This window comes from Homarus americanus, unplaced genomic scaffold, assembly GCF_018991925.1.
Source record: "Homarus americanus isolate GMGI-L3 unplaced genomic scaffold, GMGI_Hamer_2.0 scaffold25612, whole genome shotgun sequence".
Lineage (NCBI taxonomy): Eukaryota > Metazoa > Arthropoda > Malacostraca > Decapoda > Nephropidae > Homarus > Homarus americanus.
Genome location: NW_024727884.1, coordinates 1 through 18,115, shown reverse-complemented (window position 1 = coordinate 18,115; position 18,115 = coordinate 1). Strand labels below are relative to the sequence as shown.

The 18,115-nt window shown below is 44.5% G+C and overlaps 1 pseudogene; it reads right to left on the bottom strand.

Moving 5' to 3' along the window:
* Positions 1-13,694: 13,694 nt before the first annotated feature.
* On the bottom strand, positions 13,695-15,009 carry LOC121865954 (annotated as a pseudogene).
* Positions 15,010-18,115: the final 3,106 nt, after the last annotated feature.

The window sequence follows — 18,115 nt, the reverse complement described above, 5'->3', positions numbered from 1 at the left end:
CAGGCAAGGAAGAGGAAGCGAAAGAGGATGAGGAAGAGCACCAAGAAATAACGTTGGAGAAGTTGGGGGAGATGACCAGGAAAATTGAGGCACTGAAAAACCTGGCCTATAGTATGGACCCCTCCATGGTGCGTGCCCAGAAATTCATGCGAGGGATGGATGACGTTTTTGCTCCATACAAAAACATCATGGAAGAAATGAAAAGAAAGAGACGACAACTCCCCATCACCATGTTCTTTGATCACCGAAGGAAAGATTTAACACCATCAATCACTGGCGGCAGTTAGGAAACAGCTGAATCCACCGTCGCCCCCACTTCACCACCCGTTATGGAATTGAGTGACGATGAGCCCGATGACCTCCGTCCTGTCGCCGAGGATAGGTACGGTACAGTAAAGTGAAATATTTATCTCTTTTTTTTTTAATAGCTTTTCTTGCCATGTTTATTGTTTGTAAAAATGCACAGCACAGTACAGTTCAGTACTGTACATAGGAAGTGGAGGTACAGTTATTCACAAAACATTTGTGTTTGTAGTCGGCAGTAGTGACGGTGAGGAGGTGGAGGAGGCAGAGGAGGGAGCGGAGGGAGCGAGTTGGGAGGAGTGGTGACCTTGGACGTGGGAGCAGGGACGAGTGGAGATGCCAGCCAGTACATTACGGGTGTATTAATTGTTTTTATAGCTATTTTTGCATTTTAAAATTAAATACTGTACATTATGTTTCAACAAAACTACCATTTATTTCTGAGAACATGGAAATGTAATATTTTTGCTGAAATGATATACGTATTACAGTGGAAAGTGGGATAAAATTGTGATGAAAGCAATGAATTTCTCTTTCTTTCGTTCAAAAGATGTTACCGTAATCGCTTTTCGAATGGTTTTCAGTTGTGGGATTATAAGGCTAATGATAGGATAGAATATTATTGTAATACAGTACAAGTACAACAGTTTTTTAACTGAAAACCATTCGAAATGCGATTACAGTAAAATCTTTTGAATAACGAAAAAAGCGAAAGTCATTGTTTTCATCATGATTTTATCCCACTTTCCACTGTAATATGTACGTCATTCCAGCAAAAATATTATATTTCCATATTTATTTCTGAGAATACGTATATTCATTCAGTCACAGTTAAGGTAAAATATACTTGTGATGCAATATTTTAATGAAAATACGGTATCGTAGTTTTCTTTTGTTTCAAATTTAATTAACAAAGATTGATGTTTCAAATGTAACGAACAAAAATTTATGTACAGTATCTATAAATAAACTTTAATAAATGAATACTTTATGTTTTACATCGTACTGTACTGTACTACCATACCATGGATTTGGCTACTTTGGGCTTGCTATGATGACGCAAGAGATCTGCCCTGGCAACTGTACCGACACTCACAGCTGGTGGTGCGTTGGTGCATCGTTTCCATTGTTTACTGGTAGTTACTGGTAAATATTTTTCAACCTAACGAAACTATTACCCGTTTAGAGGTCGACCCCCAATTTTTTGCCAAATAATTTGGTCTTAAAAACTCGAACTACACACTGGTATATACGGTAAATAAGAACATGGGGGGCCAGGGTTTTTTTTTGGGGGGGGGGCAACAAAAATACGCGGATTTTTAACATCCACAGGTATCTCTGTTACGTAACCCCCGCGTATGTTAAGGGCCGACTGTATATGCAGTACAGGGAACTAGTTTTTGGTGCGCCCATCAGCCACTTCACTCACCCACTAAAGCGTCTGTTTAACACTCTGTACAGAGGAGGAAACATCTTGCTTGTGGGTCTCTTGAACACAGAGTATTTTTACATTTTTATATTACAATTATTGGTCATTCTGAAATTTATTTAACATATTGATAATATATAGCGCAGTGCAGTGTTGATTTAAATAAAATAATCTTTAATTACAGCTAGTGAACTTAAAATTTTAGTGGTGAAATTACTGCGTTGAATCCAGCATGGGTCCAAAGAAATCTAGAAAGCCAATTTCAATTCAAGTGAAGCAGGAAATTATTAAGAAACATGAAGAAGACATTAGAACAAATGTACTAAGTAAAGAACATGATATGTCAGCATCAACTGTGTCTACAATTCTTGCACAGAAAGAAAAATTTAAAGAAGTGAAAGTGAGAGATAAATCTACCAGAATGTTTAAAGGTAGATCATTAATTGCAGAAACAGAGAGGATACTTCTCATTTCGATTAAGGAAAAACAAATGAAAGGAGATTCAATTTCTACTGAATTTATTTGTGAAAGAGCCAGGGAAATATACGAGCATTTGAAAAAAGATCAACCTAGTTCTTCTGAAACTGACTGGTTCGATGAATTTAAGAAAAGAAGTGACATTTTTAGTGTCGTTAGGCATGGTGAAGCTGCCAGTGCAGATAGAGAAGGAGCAGCAAAATTTGCAGTGGAGTTTAAGGAACTGATAGATGAAAAGAATTATCTTCCACAGCAAGTGTTCAATGTGGATGAAACCAGTCTGCTCTGGAAGAAAATGCCCAAAAGGACATTCATCACCAGAGATGAAGCTTCTTTACCGGGGCATAAACCCATGAAGGACCGTCTCACTCTATTGCTTGGTGCCAATGTTTTAGGGGATTTCCGACTGAAGCCAATACTTGTCTACCACTCTGAGAACCCCAGGGTGTTCAAGCAACAAAAGGTGGTAAGAGGACAACTTGGTGTTTATTGGAAGTCCAACTGTAAGGCATGGGTAACGAGACAGCTCTTTAATGAATGGGCTGTTGAGGTGTTTTGCCCTGCTGTGAAAAGCTACCAAACCACCAATAAACTTCCTTTAAAGGCTCTTCTCCTTAGGGATAATGCCCCTGGTCATGACCTTGAACTTGCCAGCACTTTGGAGGCTCGATTTGACTTTGTCAAAGTGTTGTTTTTGCCTCCCAACACTGCATCATTTATGCAGCCAATGGACCAAAATTGTAATCAGCAACTTCAAGAAGCTGTACATGAAGAAAATGTTCAGGAGGTGTCATCAGGCAACTTCCACTGATCCTGATCTAACACTGGCACAGTTCTGGAAGACGCAATACAACATCCTAGAGGCTGAAAAATTGATCGTGTCATCATGGCAAGAAGTCTCCATTCGATCCTTGAATTCTGCATGGAAAGCACTGTGGCCAACAGCAGTCCATGACTTTGAGGGATTTGAGGAAGAAACAGAGTTGGACCAGGAGATTGTGTCCATTGGTCAGTCATTTGGCCTTGAAGTGGAGGAGGAGGATGTGGAAGAGCTTGTGATGTCTCATGAGGAGGAATTTACTCCTGATGACTTGAAGCAACTGGATGAGATGTTAGAGGCTGACAATGGTGAGGAAGAAAAGGAAAGTGATGACCATATGTCAACTTCAGAGTTAAAAGATGTCATTTACTACTGGGAGAAGTTCAGGAAACTGGCTTCAAGGCACCCACATGTGGAAAAGTCTGAACGAACTTTGTGTTATGTTGAGGACACAATGGTCTCCTTCTTTAAACATAAGTTAATGATGAGGAGGAGAGATGCCCCACAGACCACAATTGACACTTTCTTCAGTAAAAGGCAGAGGGAACAAGATGCTAGCCCTCAGCCTTCCACTTCAAGAAGGAGAGATGATGATGCTAGCCCTCAGCCTTCCAATTCAAGAAGGAGAGTGAATGTTTCTGGTGGAGAATCTGTCAGTCCAGAGGTGCCTGCCTTTTTCATGGAAGGTGACTCACCTTCCAAGAAGCAGTAAAATGCTTCTCCTCCACCTCCACTTCCTTCTCTTCTCCCTTCTCCTGCACCTCCCACTTCAAATTCACATCATCATCATCATCCAGGAGCCTTCTACATAAACACCTCAAAGTAAGTGTACATTCCAACCTTTTTTGTTGAATTTAGGCAATTTTCGGTGAGCTGGAACCAATTACCCAAAACCCATTGAAACAATGGTTTCGGTTAACGAGTTTTTCGGTTTACGAGCAACCTGCTGGAACGGATTGTGCTTGTTAACCGAGGGATCACTGTATAAACAATCGCAGCTGGTGGGCCCTTTGTTTTCACGCATCTGAACAGGAAAAGGAGAAAAACTTTCTCAGGTTTCTTACAGCATTTTTGCATCCCTATTTAACATGAGCAAGAGAGCAAGTGTTTCAAAAGTTAATAGAAAGTGTATAAACTTAGCCAAGAAACTAGATGTGTTGAAACGATATGAAAAAGGTGAGAGGTCTGTGGATATTAAATGGAGCAGGCAATGAACATATTTTCTAAAGTGGATCCATTAACAGAACAAAGCATTAAAATTTAAAAAACCGCAAATGACCTCTACACAAAGATGTATAATGAGAAAAGAAAGCAGCTGTGCAAGGTTCTTTCGACAGCTTTATTATTTGAATGCCTAAGCCGTCAACTTCAGCTACATTATCAAATTCAGCATCATAAGCAGCTTCAATAATAACTTCAGGTTCAGCAACAGCTTTATGGAAAGCTACAGCTTCAGCCATAGTTGAACATGATGACTTCGTCATCTGAGTATTTCCTGAATGCAATATAGCTTATTTTTGTACTATTTTGTTTGATATTATCTGAATATGTAATACATATCTAAATTTGCTGTTTAGTAACCAAATTGATTAAATTTATTTGCCATATACCAGACATTGATTTATACCAATTTCCTGCATTTTTCGGTATAAATGTCATTTTTTCTCTAAAATTTGCACACATATGTGAATTTTTGTTCCAGATTTGGAAAATATACTAAAAGTTCTCTAGGAAAAATATATAGAAAATGTGATTATATGAAATTCATTTTTGGCAGGATAATTGACACTTTTCAGGAACCGGCGTGAAATTTAATTACGCACCTAAAGGGTTAAGGTAAGTGCTCAGTCACACTGTATCCATTCCTCATTATTTATTACTCTTACTGTACTGTATCCATTCCTCATTATTTATTACATTTAGTGTACTGTATTTCATTGTAGATTTAAAAAAAAAAAAATTTAAATTTGAATTTTTTTTAATTTATTTTTTATTTTATTTTTTTATCTATGTCGGACTTACGACCTGGATTTGGGTCCTTAACCCCGTCGTAAGTTGGGGAGCACCTATTCTCAGTGGGTTCCAGTCCACCTGAAGGACATGACAGAGCTCTCGGACAAGCATCCTGATGTGGCTGCAAAGTTTCAAGCTGGACATTTCACTGCAAAAAAGACAGCCCGCCATTTTTCTGCAATGGCACTAGACGAGGCCCATGAGCAGAACAATGCCTGCATCAAAGGTGATGGTGGTACAGTATGTTTGACTGGAAACCCTAGTGCACTTCGACGGTGGATGGTTGCAGGTCCATAAGTAGCACGGGTCATTGCTGAATTTGAATCATCGCGGAAAGCTGAGGAAACCAAGGCTAACTTCCACCATCATGAGCAAACCAACATGATGCAGGACAAGTTTCTTCAGGATGTGGAAGCACTTACACTTGTCATGGAATAAATGGGAAACCCATTTGAAGAAGAAAGTGCTGACCTCATGGTTCTTCATACAAAGGAAATCTTGTGTCCAAAAGCCGTGAAGAGTGTGCAAAATGTTGTCAAGCTTGGACGAGAACAATTCCATTCATATGTAAGAGAACGCCTTGAAGACAAATCTAAGCCTATTGGTGACACTATTAAGCTCAACAAGTTAACACTATTCAGTTCTATGAAATCCAAGTCTCCAACTAGGAGTAAGCAGCAACTAGCCTTCGCAAAGACGACTCTGGACTCTTCATAGCCTGTTAAACAAGAGTGGGTGATTTGGACGATTTCTTCAAGCATGAAAACCGGGCCTATCCACCAGCACTCTCCAGTAATGGGAAACTCCGCTTCAGCAAGAAGGCTGACTTACTCACACCCCTTGAACAGCTTGCTGACAAGATCACTGACCCTCCACATGTCATCTCACTTATACTCGATGGACCTGCCGTTGTGGAAATGTTGAAGCCAGGAGGCAGTAGGACATTTCAAGAATACAGCACAGCTGTATTCATTCCCTATATTGAATCACAGCTTGAATATCGATCTCAACTTGACCTGGTATGGGATTGCTACCTGAAATCTGGGAGCCTAAAAGCAACAGTAAGATGTAACCGTGGCAAGGGCATTCGAAGACGCATCACTGCCTCTGGTCCTCTACCTAGCAACTGGCAAAACTTTCTCAGCAACAGTGACAACAAAGAGGAACTCTTCAGTTTCCTGTCAGAACAGGTTATGCAGTTAGTTGTCAAAGAAAGTAAACAGCTGGTTGTCACAGACAAGAAACAGGTACTCACAGTTCCACCCCAGAAGGACACTGCCTAAAATCCCTCAAAGTCATGGACTGCTGTTGGCCACAGTGCTTTCCATGCAGAATTCAAGGATCGAATGGAGACTTCTTGCCATGATGACACGATCAATTTTTCAGCCTCTAGGATGTTGTATTGCGTCTTCCAGAACTGTGCCAGTGTTAGATCAGGATCAGTGGAAGTTGCCTGATGACACCTCCTGAACATTTTCTTCATGTACAGCTTCTTGAAGTTGTTGATTACAATTTTGGTCCATTGGCTGCATAATTGATGCAGTGTTGGGAGGCAAAAACAACACTTTGACAAAGTCAAATCGAGCCTCCAAAGTGCTGGCAAGTTCAAGGTCATGACCAGGGGCATTATCCCTAAGGAGAAGAGCCTTTAAAGGAAGTTTATTGGTGGTTTGGTAGCTTTTCACAGCAGGGCAAAACACCTCAACAGCCCATTCATTAAAGAGCTGTCTCGTTACCCATGCCTTACAGTTGGACTTCCAATAAACACCAAGTTGTCCTCTTACCACCTTTTGTTGCTTGAACACCCTGGGGTTCTCAGAGTGGTAGACAAGTATTGGCTTCAGTCGGAAATCCCCTAAAACATTGGCACCAAGCAATAGAGTGAGACGGTCCTTCATGGGTTTATGCCCCGGTAAAGAAGCTTCATCTCTGGTGATGAATGTCCTTTTGGGCATTTTCTTCCAGAGCAGACTGGTTTCATCCATATTATTCCTGTAATGATGTGATATATTTACTATTATATAATCTAGTCACCTTACCCTGTGCTGTTAAGGTTTTAACTGTTATTATTTGTTCAAGCCCATCTTATTTCTTCATTTAGTATTGTACCAAGCATTCTTTGTTCTCTAACGACCATCTGCATCGTTAAACGATCCACCGGCCGATTGCTGGTAGAGGAAAGGCCATCTAGGTAGTTCTGCTATACAGCGAATTGTGTTCTTGTAAAATATCGTGTTATAGAAAATCGCAAATAGAAATAACAGGGCTTATGGAGAAAATAGGTTAGGTGCAGATTACTCGAAATCGAAAAATTTAGTAGTTAGCCTACACAAGGATAGCACAGTCTAAATAAATGTTACATTCATATCTAATAATGAAATCATACAGTAAATTTAACACTTTACTTGAAAAATATGGATGTAACTTGATGGGGAAAGGGTGATTTTGAGGTTGATAACATCAAGCTTCTTCAAATGTTATATCCTTTCTTTTACGATAATCACCGAATTCTATCATCAGAATGCTTTTTGGAGATATTCTTCTTTACCATATTCAGTTAATACCACAAAATTGGAAATAGTAAGCAAAATCGTTATAGCAAAAAGCGTCGTTATACAAATATTGTTCGAATTCATAAATCGGTTAGAGCAAATTAATTATCAAACCGCAGCGTTATAAGACTCACTGTATATATAGTAGTCCACCAACGAGCGGACAGTCCTTTGTCATACAGTTCACATCCTTTGAGTGACTCTTGTCACCTGTTACTTATACCTAATTTATTTGTGTTGTACCTGTCGCCACCAATGTGAGTACCTATTTATGTCCATCAGTATTTGCTTAGATACATTTAAGTAATTCAGTGTTTCATGTTAGTTAATTTCAGTGTTTGGTTTTATATGTTTATGCAGTGTTAACGTAATCCAATGCTTTATTTTTATTCTTTTGATGTTTCGATGTTTAGTATCATTTGTGTCTTAAAAGTTTCGATGGTGAATCAATTTGTTGTGACATCCCGAGGCTCTTTATTGTGTTAATATTTAATTAAATTCTTAAGGTTTACTATTTATTTTTATTCCTTTTAATTTACTAAACTTTTTTGTTTGGTTACTCCTAGAACCTGGATATTTAAGTAAATTGAGGCATGTGTACCCACACACCTTCCCACCCTTTGGTACCCACAGCCCTATTTACCCCTTACACATCCCTTGGTCCCCACACACCTTGGTCCCCCACCCCTTGGCCCCACCCCTTGGTCTCCACACCCCTTGGCCCCACCTTGGTCTCCACACACCCCTTGGCCCCGCCCTTGGCCCCCAACACACCCCTTGGCCCCATACACACCCTTGGCCCCACCCTTGGCCCCCACACACCTCTTGGCCCCCACTCATCCCTTGGCCCCCACACACCCCCTTGGCCCCACACATCCTTGGCCCCTGGCCCTTCGCCCCACACACCCCTTTTGTGTCCCTTGGCCTCACCTTGGCCTCACACCCCTTGGCCTCACACACCCTTGGCCCCACACACCTTGTGCACCTCTTGGCCCCACACACCTCTTGGCCCCCACATCCCTTTACACCTTCCTTTACATCGCCAGCCCCATTGGCCCCTCACACGCCCTTGGTCCCCACACACACCCCTTGGCCCCACATCTCTTGGTCCCCACATCTCTTGGTCCCCACACACCCCTTGGCCCTCACACACCCCTTGGCCCTCACACACCCCTTGGCCCCACACACACCCCTGCCCCACCCCTTTTTACACACACCTTGGCCCCACCTTTGGCCTCACACCCCTGGCCCCCACACACCCTTTGGCCCCCACACACCCTTTGGCCCCTTGATACCCCCCTGTTCACACATCCCTTGGTCCCACACACCCCTTGGCCCCCACACACCCCTTGGCCCCCCACACACCTTGGCCCTCCTCCCTTACACCCCTTGGCCCCACACACCCCTTGGCCCCCCACACCCTTGGCCCCTACATAACCCCTGCTCCTCCACACCCCCCATCCCTCTCACACCTCCCCTTGCTCTTTGTAACAGCACCTTTGCTTTATATAAATATTCACCCAAATGAATAACATCAACTTATTCACAAAGTGAGTAAAAAATGTTGTTGGCAACAGACACTTAGCTTGTGGGTGGCAGCAGTACACACAGTAGATTGTAAGGTAAAGGCAGTGAAGCAGTTTCCTTGTCCCAAGACTGCAGATCAACTTCATAGTTTCCTGGGATAATCAGGATACTACCGTTCTTTCAATAAAGGTTATGCCAAGTTAGCCTCACCACTCACTAAACTCCTCAAAAAGGACATAGACTATAAGTGGAACAAAGAACAAGAGGACAGTTTTAATGCCCTCTGACACACCCCCATCCCTCTCACACATCCCCATCTCTGACACACCCCCATCCCTCTCACACACCCCCATCTCTGACACACCCCATCCTCCCTCACACCCTTCCTCTCACACACCCATCCCTCTCACACACCCCCATCCCTCACATTGCCCCATCCCTCTCACCACCCCCATCCCTCTCACACACCCCATCTCTGACACACCCCCATCCCTCTCACACCCCCCAACTCTCTGGGACACCCCCATCCCCTCTCACCACCTTCCTCTCCCCTTCACCCCCATCCCTCTCCCACACACCCCATCCCTCTCTCACATACCCCCATCCCTCTCACCACCCCATCCCTCTCACACACCCCCCATCTCCCCACACACCCCATCTCTGCTATCCTCTCCCTCCCATCTCTGACTCACCCCATCTCTGGCACCCCATCCTCTCACACACCCATCCCTCTCACACTCCCATCCCTCCTGACACATCCCCATCCCTCTCCACCAACTCTGAGAACACCCCATCCCTCTCACACACCCATCCCTCTCCACATACCCCATCCTCTCACATACCCTATCCCTCTCACACACCCCATCTCTACACCATCTCTGACACCCCATCCCTCTCCCCCATCCTCTCCTCCCATCCCTCTGACACATCCCCATCCCTCTCACACACACCCCCAACTCTGAGACACCCCATCCTCTCTCAACATCCCTCACACACACCCCATCCCTCTCACACTCACCCATCTCTGACACACCCCATCCCTCTCTACACACCCCAATCTCTGACACACCTCCATCCTCTGACACACCCCCATCCCCTCACAGACCCCCATCTCCTGACACACCCCATCCTCTGACACACCCCCATACCTCTCACACACACCCCCATCCCTCACACACCCCCATCCCTCCCACACACCCCATCCCTCCCACACACCCCCATCCCTCCCCACACACCCCCATCCCTCCCACACACCCCCATACCCTCCCACACACCCCCATCCCTCTCACACTCACCCATCTCTGAGACACCCCCATCCCTCTCACACACCCCCATCTCTCCCCATACCCCCATCCTCCTCACACCACCCATCTCTGACACACCCCCATCCCTCACACACACCCATCCCTCTCACACCCCATCCCTCCTCACACACCCCTATCCCTCTCACACACCCCTATCCCTCTCACACACCCCCATCCTCCTCACACAACCCCATCCCTCTCACACACCCCCATCTCTGATACACCCCCATCCCTCTCACACACCCCAATCTCTGACACACCCCCATCCCTTTGACACACCCCCATCCCTCTGACACACCCCTATCCCTCCTCACACCCCATCCCTCTCTCTCACACACCCCATCCCCCCACACATCACCATCCCTCTCCACACACCCCCATCTCTGACACACCCCCATCCCTCTCACACCCCCCATCTCTGACACACCCCCATCTCTGACACACCCCATCCCTCTGACACACCCCCCCATCCCTCTCACACACCACCATCCTCTCACACACCCCATCTTCACACACCCCCCCATCCCTCTGACACACCCCCCCCATCCCTCTCACACACCCCATCCTCCTCACACACCCCATCCCTCCTCACACACCCCATCCCTCTGACACCCCCATCTGACACACCCCATCTCTCACACACCCACTATCCCTCTCACACCCCTATCCTTCCCCACACACCCCCATCCCTCTCCATTCCCCCCATCCCTCTCACACTCGCCCATCTCTGACACACCCCATCCTTTCACACATCCCCATCTCTGAAACACCTCCCCATCCCTCTCTGACACACACCCATCTCTCTGGACACAACCCCATCCCTTCCTACACCCCCATCTCTGACACACCCCCATCCCTCTCACACACCCCCATCCCTCTCACAACCAACCCATCCTGACACACCCCATCCCTCTCACACACCCCCATCCTCTCACACTCCCCATCCCTCTCACACACCGCCATCTCTTCTGACACCCCCATACCTCTCACACACCCCATCCTCACACCCATCCCTTCTCACATCCCTCTGCATACCCCCATCCCTTCCTCACACCACCTCCCCCTGACACACCTCCATCCCTTCTGACACACCCCCATCTTCTGACACCCCCCATCCTCTGACACACCCCATCCCTCTGACACACCCCCCCATCCCTCTGACACACCCATCCCTCTGAGACACCCCCCCCCATCTCTCACACACACCCATCCCCCACACTCACCATCCCTGACACACCCCCACCTCTCTGACACACCCCCAATCTTCTGACACCCCCATCCTCTGACACACCCCCATCCTATGACACACCTCATCCTTGACACACCCCCCATCCCTATGACACACCCCCCATCCTCTGACATACCCCCATCCTCTCACACTCACTCATTCACACACCCCATCCTCTGACACACCCCCCACACCCCATTCCCCTCCTTCCCACCCCACCTCCCCAACACACCCCCATCTCACACACTCTCCTTCCACACCCATTCTCCCACACACCCACACCCCCAACTCTCACACACCTTCCCATTTCCCACACCCCTTCCACTCATCTTCACACACCCCTCATCTCCATCCTCCCACCTCCTTCCCCATCTTCCACACACCCTCCCACACACACACCTCCTCATCTTCCACACCTCTGTCTTCCACACACCTCCTTTCTATATCTCCACTCCCTGCGAGGTGGGGGGGAGATGGGGAGGGAGAGATGAGGGTGGTGAGGTGGGATGGGTGTGAGGGAGAGTGAGGGGTGGGAGATGGGGGTGGGAGATGGGGTGGGAGATGGGGTGTGAGAGATGAGGGTGTGGGAGATGGGGGGTGGGAGATGGGGGTGTGGGAGATGGGGGGTGTGGAGAGATGAGGGGTGGAGATGGGGGTGGGAGATGGTGGGTGGGGAGATGGGGTGAGATGGGGTGTGGGAGATGAGGTGGGAGATGGGGGGGGGGAGGGGTGTGGGAGATGGGGGGTGGGGTGGGTGGGGGGTGTGGGGGAGATGGGGGTGTGAGAGATGAGGTGGGGAGATGGGTGGGAGATGGGGGGTGGGGAGATGGGGATGTGGGAGAGATGAGGGGTGGGGAGATGGGGGGTGGGGAGATGGGGGGGTGTGGGGAGATGGGGGGTGGGAGATGGGGTGGGAGATGGGGGGTGTGGGAGATGGGGTGTGTGAGAGATGGGGGGGTGGGAGATGAGGGTGTGGGGAGATGGGGGGGTGTGGAGAGATGAGGAGGTGAGTGGGGGTGTGAGAGATGAGGGGTGTGGAGATGGGGTGTGTGGGAGATGGGGGTGTAGGGGAGATGGGGGTGTGTGGGAGAGATGAGGGGTGGGGATGGGGTGTGGGAGATGGGGGTGAGGATGGGGGGTGGGAGATGGGGGTGTGGGAGATGGGGGGGAGATGGGGTGAGATGGGGGTGGGGAGATGAGGAACAACATAGAAGCATGTTATATGTAAATAGAAAAATACGACACGGTCAATATGGGGCCAGTGTGTGTGGGGGCAAAGGGTGTGAATAAGGTGTGGGGGCAAGGTGTGGGGACCAAGGTGGGTAATGGATGTTCAGGATGTGGGTCCAAGGATGTGTGGGGTCCAAGGATGTAAATAAGGTGGTGTGGGGCCAAGGTGTGTGTAGGCAAGGGTGTAAATAAGGGTGTGAATAAGGGTGTGTGGAGACCAAGGATGTGTAAATAAGGTGTGTGGGGCCAGGATGTTGGTGGGGCCAAAGGTAAATAAGGAGGGGTCCAAGGGGATGTGGGCCATTGATGTGGGGTCCAAGGATGTGACCAAGGATGTAAATAAGGGTGTGAATAAAGGTGTGGGTAAAGGAGTGTGGGTCCAAAGGGTGTGGGGCTAAATGGAGGTGGGGACAAGGTGAGAAGGATGGGAGGGCAGGGTTATGGGACATATGTCAGTGCAGCATTAAATACACATTGTATAAACAATGATGATAGTGTATTGTACTGTAAATTGTTTTATGACTGCATTATTGTACAGAATATGGTTCCTCTATAGAAAGGTTGTTGTTTTCAGTAATATAAAAAATAAATTTCATCTCATTCGGCAATGTTGTTTTATCCTGAATAATCAAAATTTCATATAACTTTCATCTTTATTTATAAGCTGAAGATTATAATTGAATAAATTTTTGAGTTTAAGAAAAATTATCCACAAATATCAAATCTAAATTTTTTTTCAAATTTCAACTTACAATATAATAAAAAATGAAAAGATACAATATCTGTAATGAATTTATATGTTGGCATGGAGTCATACTTGAGCAGGTTCTTCATTACTGTCTGCCACAAGAACTTCTATTCTCATATGTCCAAAATCCATTAAGGTCAATGAGGATACTACTAACCACATCAGCCTGACCAATTTATGGAGATCATGTAGAGTTATCATGCATGATCAGCAGGTTTCACCTATGTCGAATTATTTCTATCCTTTACATCCCGGTTGACAGGTTCTTGGTTGTTGACGATCTGCTCCTGGATGGACCTGAAGAAGTAGTTGAGGAACACATTTAAGTGTCCTTTGTTATCATTATTAAGGATTTGAAGAAATAGTGTAAAGCTTGTGGTTCTTTTTGTTTTCCAGAGCCAGGACAAGTCGAGGTAAGTTTTTATAGTCCATCTCACCATCGACACAGACACTCTTTGGAAGACTTGGATCTATGAAGACAGGAGTCAAGGTGCCCATACCGTAGCGTGAAAGTTCTTCTTGGACAGCATTCCATTGTGGTCTTTTATCCAGGCTTTATACACGCCATACACTCTATGTGCAGATGGCAGAAACCAGTTGTTCTGTTGTTGATCTTTGGTAACTCTCACGGTTTTAACAGGTCATCGAGGAAGCTGCATAAAATATCTTGTATCTTGATCTGACCATCGAGAGACGGGTCAAGGAAGAAGTTGAAGAACTTTCTGACAGTCAGGCACACATAGAATGAGTGGGAAGGACTTGTCGAGGCCGCTCTAATTGAGGCAACGCTGGTATTAACTCCAGGATGTAGTTCTCCAAGTCCGACTCTTAAATAACCTTGACCCAGACATCATAAAGTTTAGAGTCCGATCCTGGTCTGGTGGAGCCACACCTCATCACAGTTGAAGAAGTTCATGATGGAGATGATTAAAGGATCATTCTGCAACAACTTGCAGAATGTGGATGGCTGGATTATTGTTTACATTTTGGTCCAGCTTGTTGTGCTACCTTCAAAAAGTCATCATAATTGATCATTTGTTCTTCACCTCCAAGATTCTGGAGACTGATGCTTGTCAGGAGCATCCACAGGTTCTTCAGTTCATCATTATTCAACAGTTCTCTACTTCTCCTCTGCAGAACACAGCACGCGACCTCACGTAACTTCTGAAGCAGCTGATCATCTTCGGGAGGAAGTTTATGATAAAATTTGGGAATGATTGAGTAGTAGTATTTTTACTTCTACTAGCTGTTGACTCCTTATTAATTCCCTTCCACTCACAATATTTTCAAACAACTTATCTGTATTTTCATCCTTAGTTGCTATATCATTTTGAGAGATCCATCCTGTTTCATCTTTTCTTCTCCTGCTTCCAGGTGACTTTCAAATAAAGATCTCAAGTTTTTGAAGTTTAAACTTGCATCAAGTATCACAAATCTTGTCCACTAACCTGCAAAATGAAAAACAACTTTCACAAATATTATAATAAAGTTAATAAAGCACGATCTTAATATATACCATAACAGATTAACCCCAACTTTTATTTTCACTTTTTTTCGGGGATTAGTCTTACCCGACAGGTCATTGACCCACATCACAAATAAACAACAACAACAACAACAATAATAATAATATATAATACATATATAATAATATATAATAATTATAATAATAATAATCATATAATCATAATAATAATCATAATGATAATAATACCTGTAATAACAACAAATCTATAGTAAGTAGAATTTATAATAAAATACACAATTAAAAAATAAAATAATAATGATACAGGTAACAATAATACAATAATATTGTATTGTAACATTAATAATAATAACAAAGAACTAATAAGAAATAAAAATTGAACAAAAAATCAATAGTGAGAAATAATATACAGTCGGGCTCTTAACATACGCCGGTTTAGCATACACGGATTTGTAAACGCGATTGCCTGAATATTCTTCAGCATTGGTTATTGAGATTTTTCCCAAATAGTTTTGCTATCACTGTAGGTAAACAGTTTACTATTGCAAACCCCACAGAAAAAAATTAACAGAAATGGAGACACCAAAATGTAAAAAAAAATGCTGTGTCTGACTTGCAACACTGTTGGTAGGTCAGGTGGTTCTAACGGCATCCTGCTGCCCCGTAATCAAATTTATAACAGTGTCTAACCTCAATTACTGTAGTTTATCTGATGTAGGCAATATGAAGTAAAAAATACCAGTTAAAGGAGAAATTGGAAGAGAATAAACAAGAAAGATGTCATTGGGCTATTTTGGTAGGGCTGAGGGAGAGAGTACCAGTTGCTTGTTCTTTTTTTTAAGGGAGAGTCAGGAATATCCGTGATTGGTATAGTTTTGATGTCTTCTGTATTTTTAAAATTAATATACTTGGAAATTAAAAGTACTATAATGTATTACAGGTTAATAATCCTTTAACCGAAATCCTAAATAGAGAGTTTCGATTTGGAATTTTTCGGTTTTCAGAATGGTTAGGGTTTTTTGTTCAATGCTCTGAATGTGACGCTCAGGAATGCTACCTAGGTATGTTAATTCCTAGCCAATCTGCCAGGCCAACATATAAGTAATTAAACATCTAATAATTTTATAAGTAATATTAGAAGGACACGTTGCTACTCTGGCATTTAATTGCTATTTTGAAAGTCCCTCCTCAAACCAGCCTCCATGCAAGATTATGACCTCATCTTGCTCATGCATTCAGCTATAAAGGAAGCTCCGCTTGTGTTCTAATTGCTGAAATATCACCTCCAGCGATGATATACAGTGAACCTCACTTTACGCGTTAATTCAACCCACGGGCGTCTGCATAAAGTGAGAAACGCGTAAAGTGAACAACATAACATATGATTAATTGAAATAGAGACTGGTCGATTTCTAAACTCCACTTTTTTCCTGACACAATACGCATGCTTTACTAAAAATAACATCTTAACTTTATGATGGTATTCACCACACATAATATAGAAGGAACAGTCAATAAGAGAAGAATAAACTGAAGGTTAGGTTAGAAAAAACAAGGTTGGGGTTAACACTTACGTTAGTAGAAGAGATGGGCGTGGGGAATGGAGGCTGGTTCTCGAGGCAGAGGGCAGGCTACTGGCCCTCAGGTGAGTCTTCATCAGTGTCATCCACACTTACTAGTGCCTCTGACAAATCCTCAAAGTCATCATCTCTGTCTCTACCTCTGTCACTATCACTGGCTTGGGCTGGCTGTGGTGGGTTGCGGTGAAGAACTCTGTTATGCTTTGCTGATGGCTGGTGTTTATGTTGTCGGATAAACCTTGATGTAGGGCTCCATAGTCTGCAACAGCTGGGTAGTGAAGATTTCATACCTGTTTCGCTAGGGTCTTCGGAAAGGAGGGCTTGACTTTCTCGATACACTTTCGATGGCACCCCTAACATTACTTTTGGATAATGGCGTTTTTCTTGGGATGGCGCACCACCTGCCTCTTCACTGACGTCATCATCATCTACCCTTCTTCGGTAGTCACATCAGATCCTTATCACCTCCAGGATGTTCGTCGGTGGTCTCGAGAAGCCTGCAGCTGTAACACTCTCGCAGCTTCTCTGGCAAGGTCACTGCTACTGCAACAGTCTGAACCTCACCAGTCTGAATTGACTCTGCTAACGGCAGGAATACTTGCCCACCTTTACCTTCATCTCCATGCACTTGACCCGAACAGTTGCTACAGACAGCTGATCCCATGCCTCCACCAAAGTCCACAGCTTTCTTGGCGTTGAATATTCTCCAATTGTTTAAAAGTACTTCTTGCTCTGCAACTGTTGATTCTCAAGTTCATGGCCCAATTACAGTCCGATCGTCATATAGCGTCAGTGATAACATAACAAAGGTACACTCTGCGCAACCTACGTAACACAACATAGCGGATGGCGGGAGAGGCGAGAGTTTGGATCAAAAATGGAGTTTGTTATGATCAACTAATCTATCATGTGATAAGAAAGATTTATTGCATTTAATTAAAGAGGAATGAGGCCGAAATAGCAAATCTTGGAATGCACAATGAAAGATCCGTTAAGGAAAGTCGGGATTATTGGTGACTTAATCCCACTTCAGACAAGACTGCCCTGGGACCCCAGATTGTGAGGAAACCCCAGATCTACCTAATCCTGATCAGGGTCTGAATCAGGATGATGACTGGTTCTGATCATAGTATTCAGTCTTGAAGAACTGGATGAGGACTGATTTCATCCATCCACATCTTGGCAACCACTTACCTGAGGCATGAAAAGAGTATTGTTGTCGACTGACACGGTCATTGATAATATTGAGGTTGATTGCACAGCTGATACATTGAAGAGTTTGTTCTTTGTCTACTTAACGAATCTTGAATCTGTGATCTTTGTATTCAAAATATGAGAATTCTGCTTCCCATATCCTTCATATAAAGAGAGAGGAGCAACTTAGTCATCATTCTTTTGTTTTGAGTGATACTTTACAC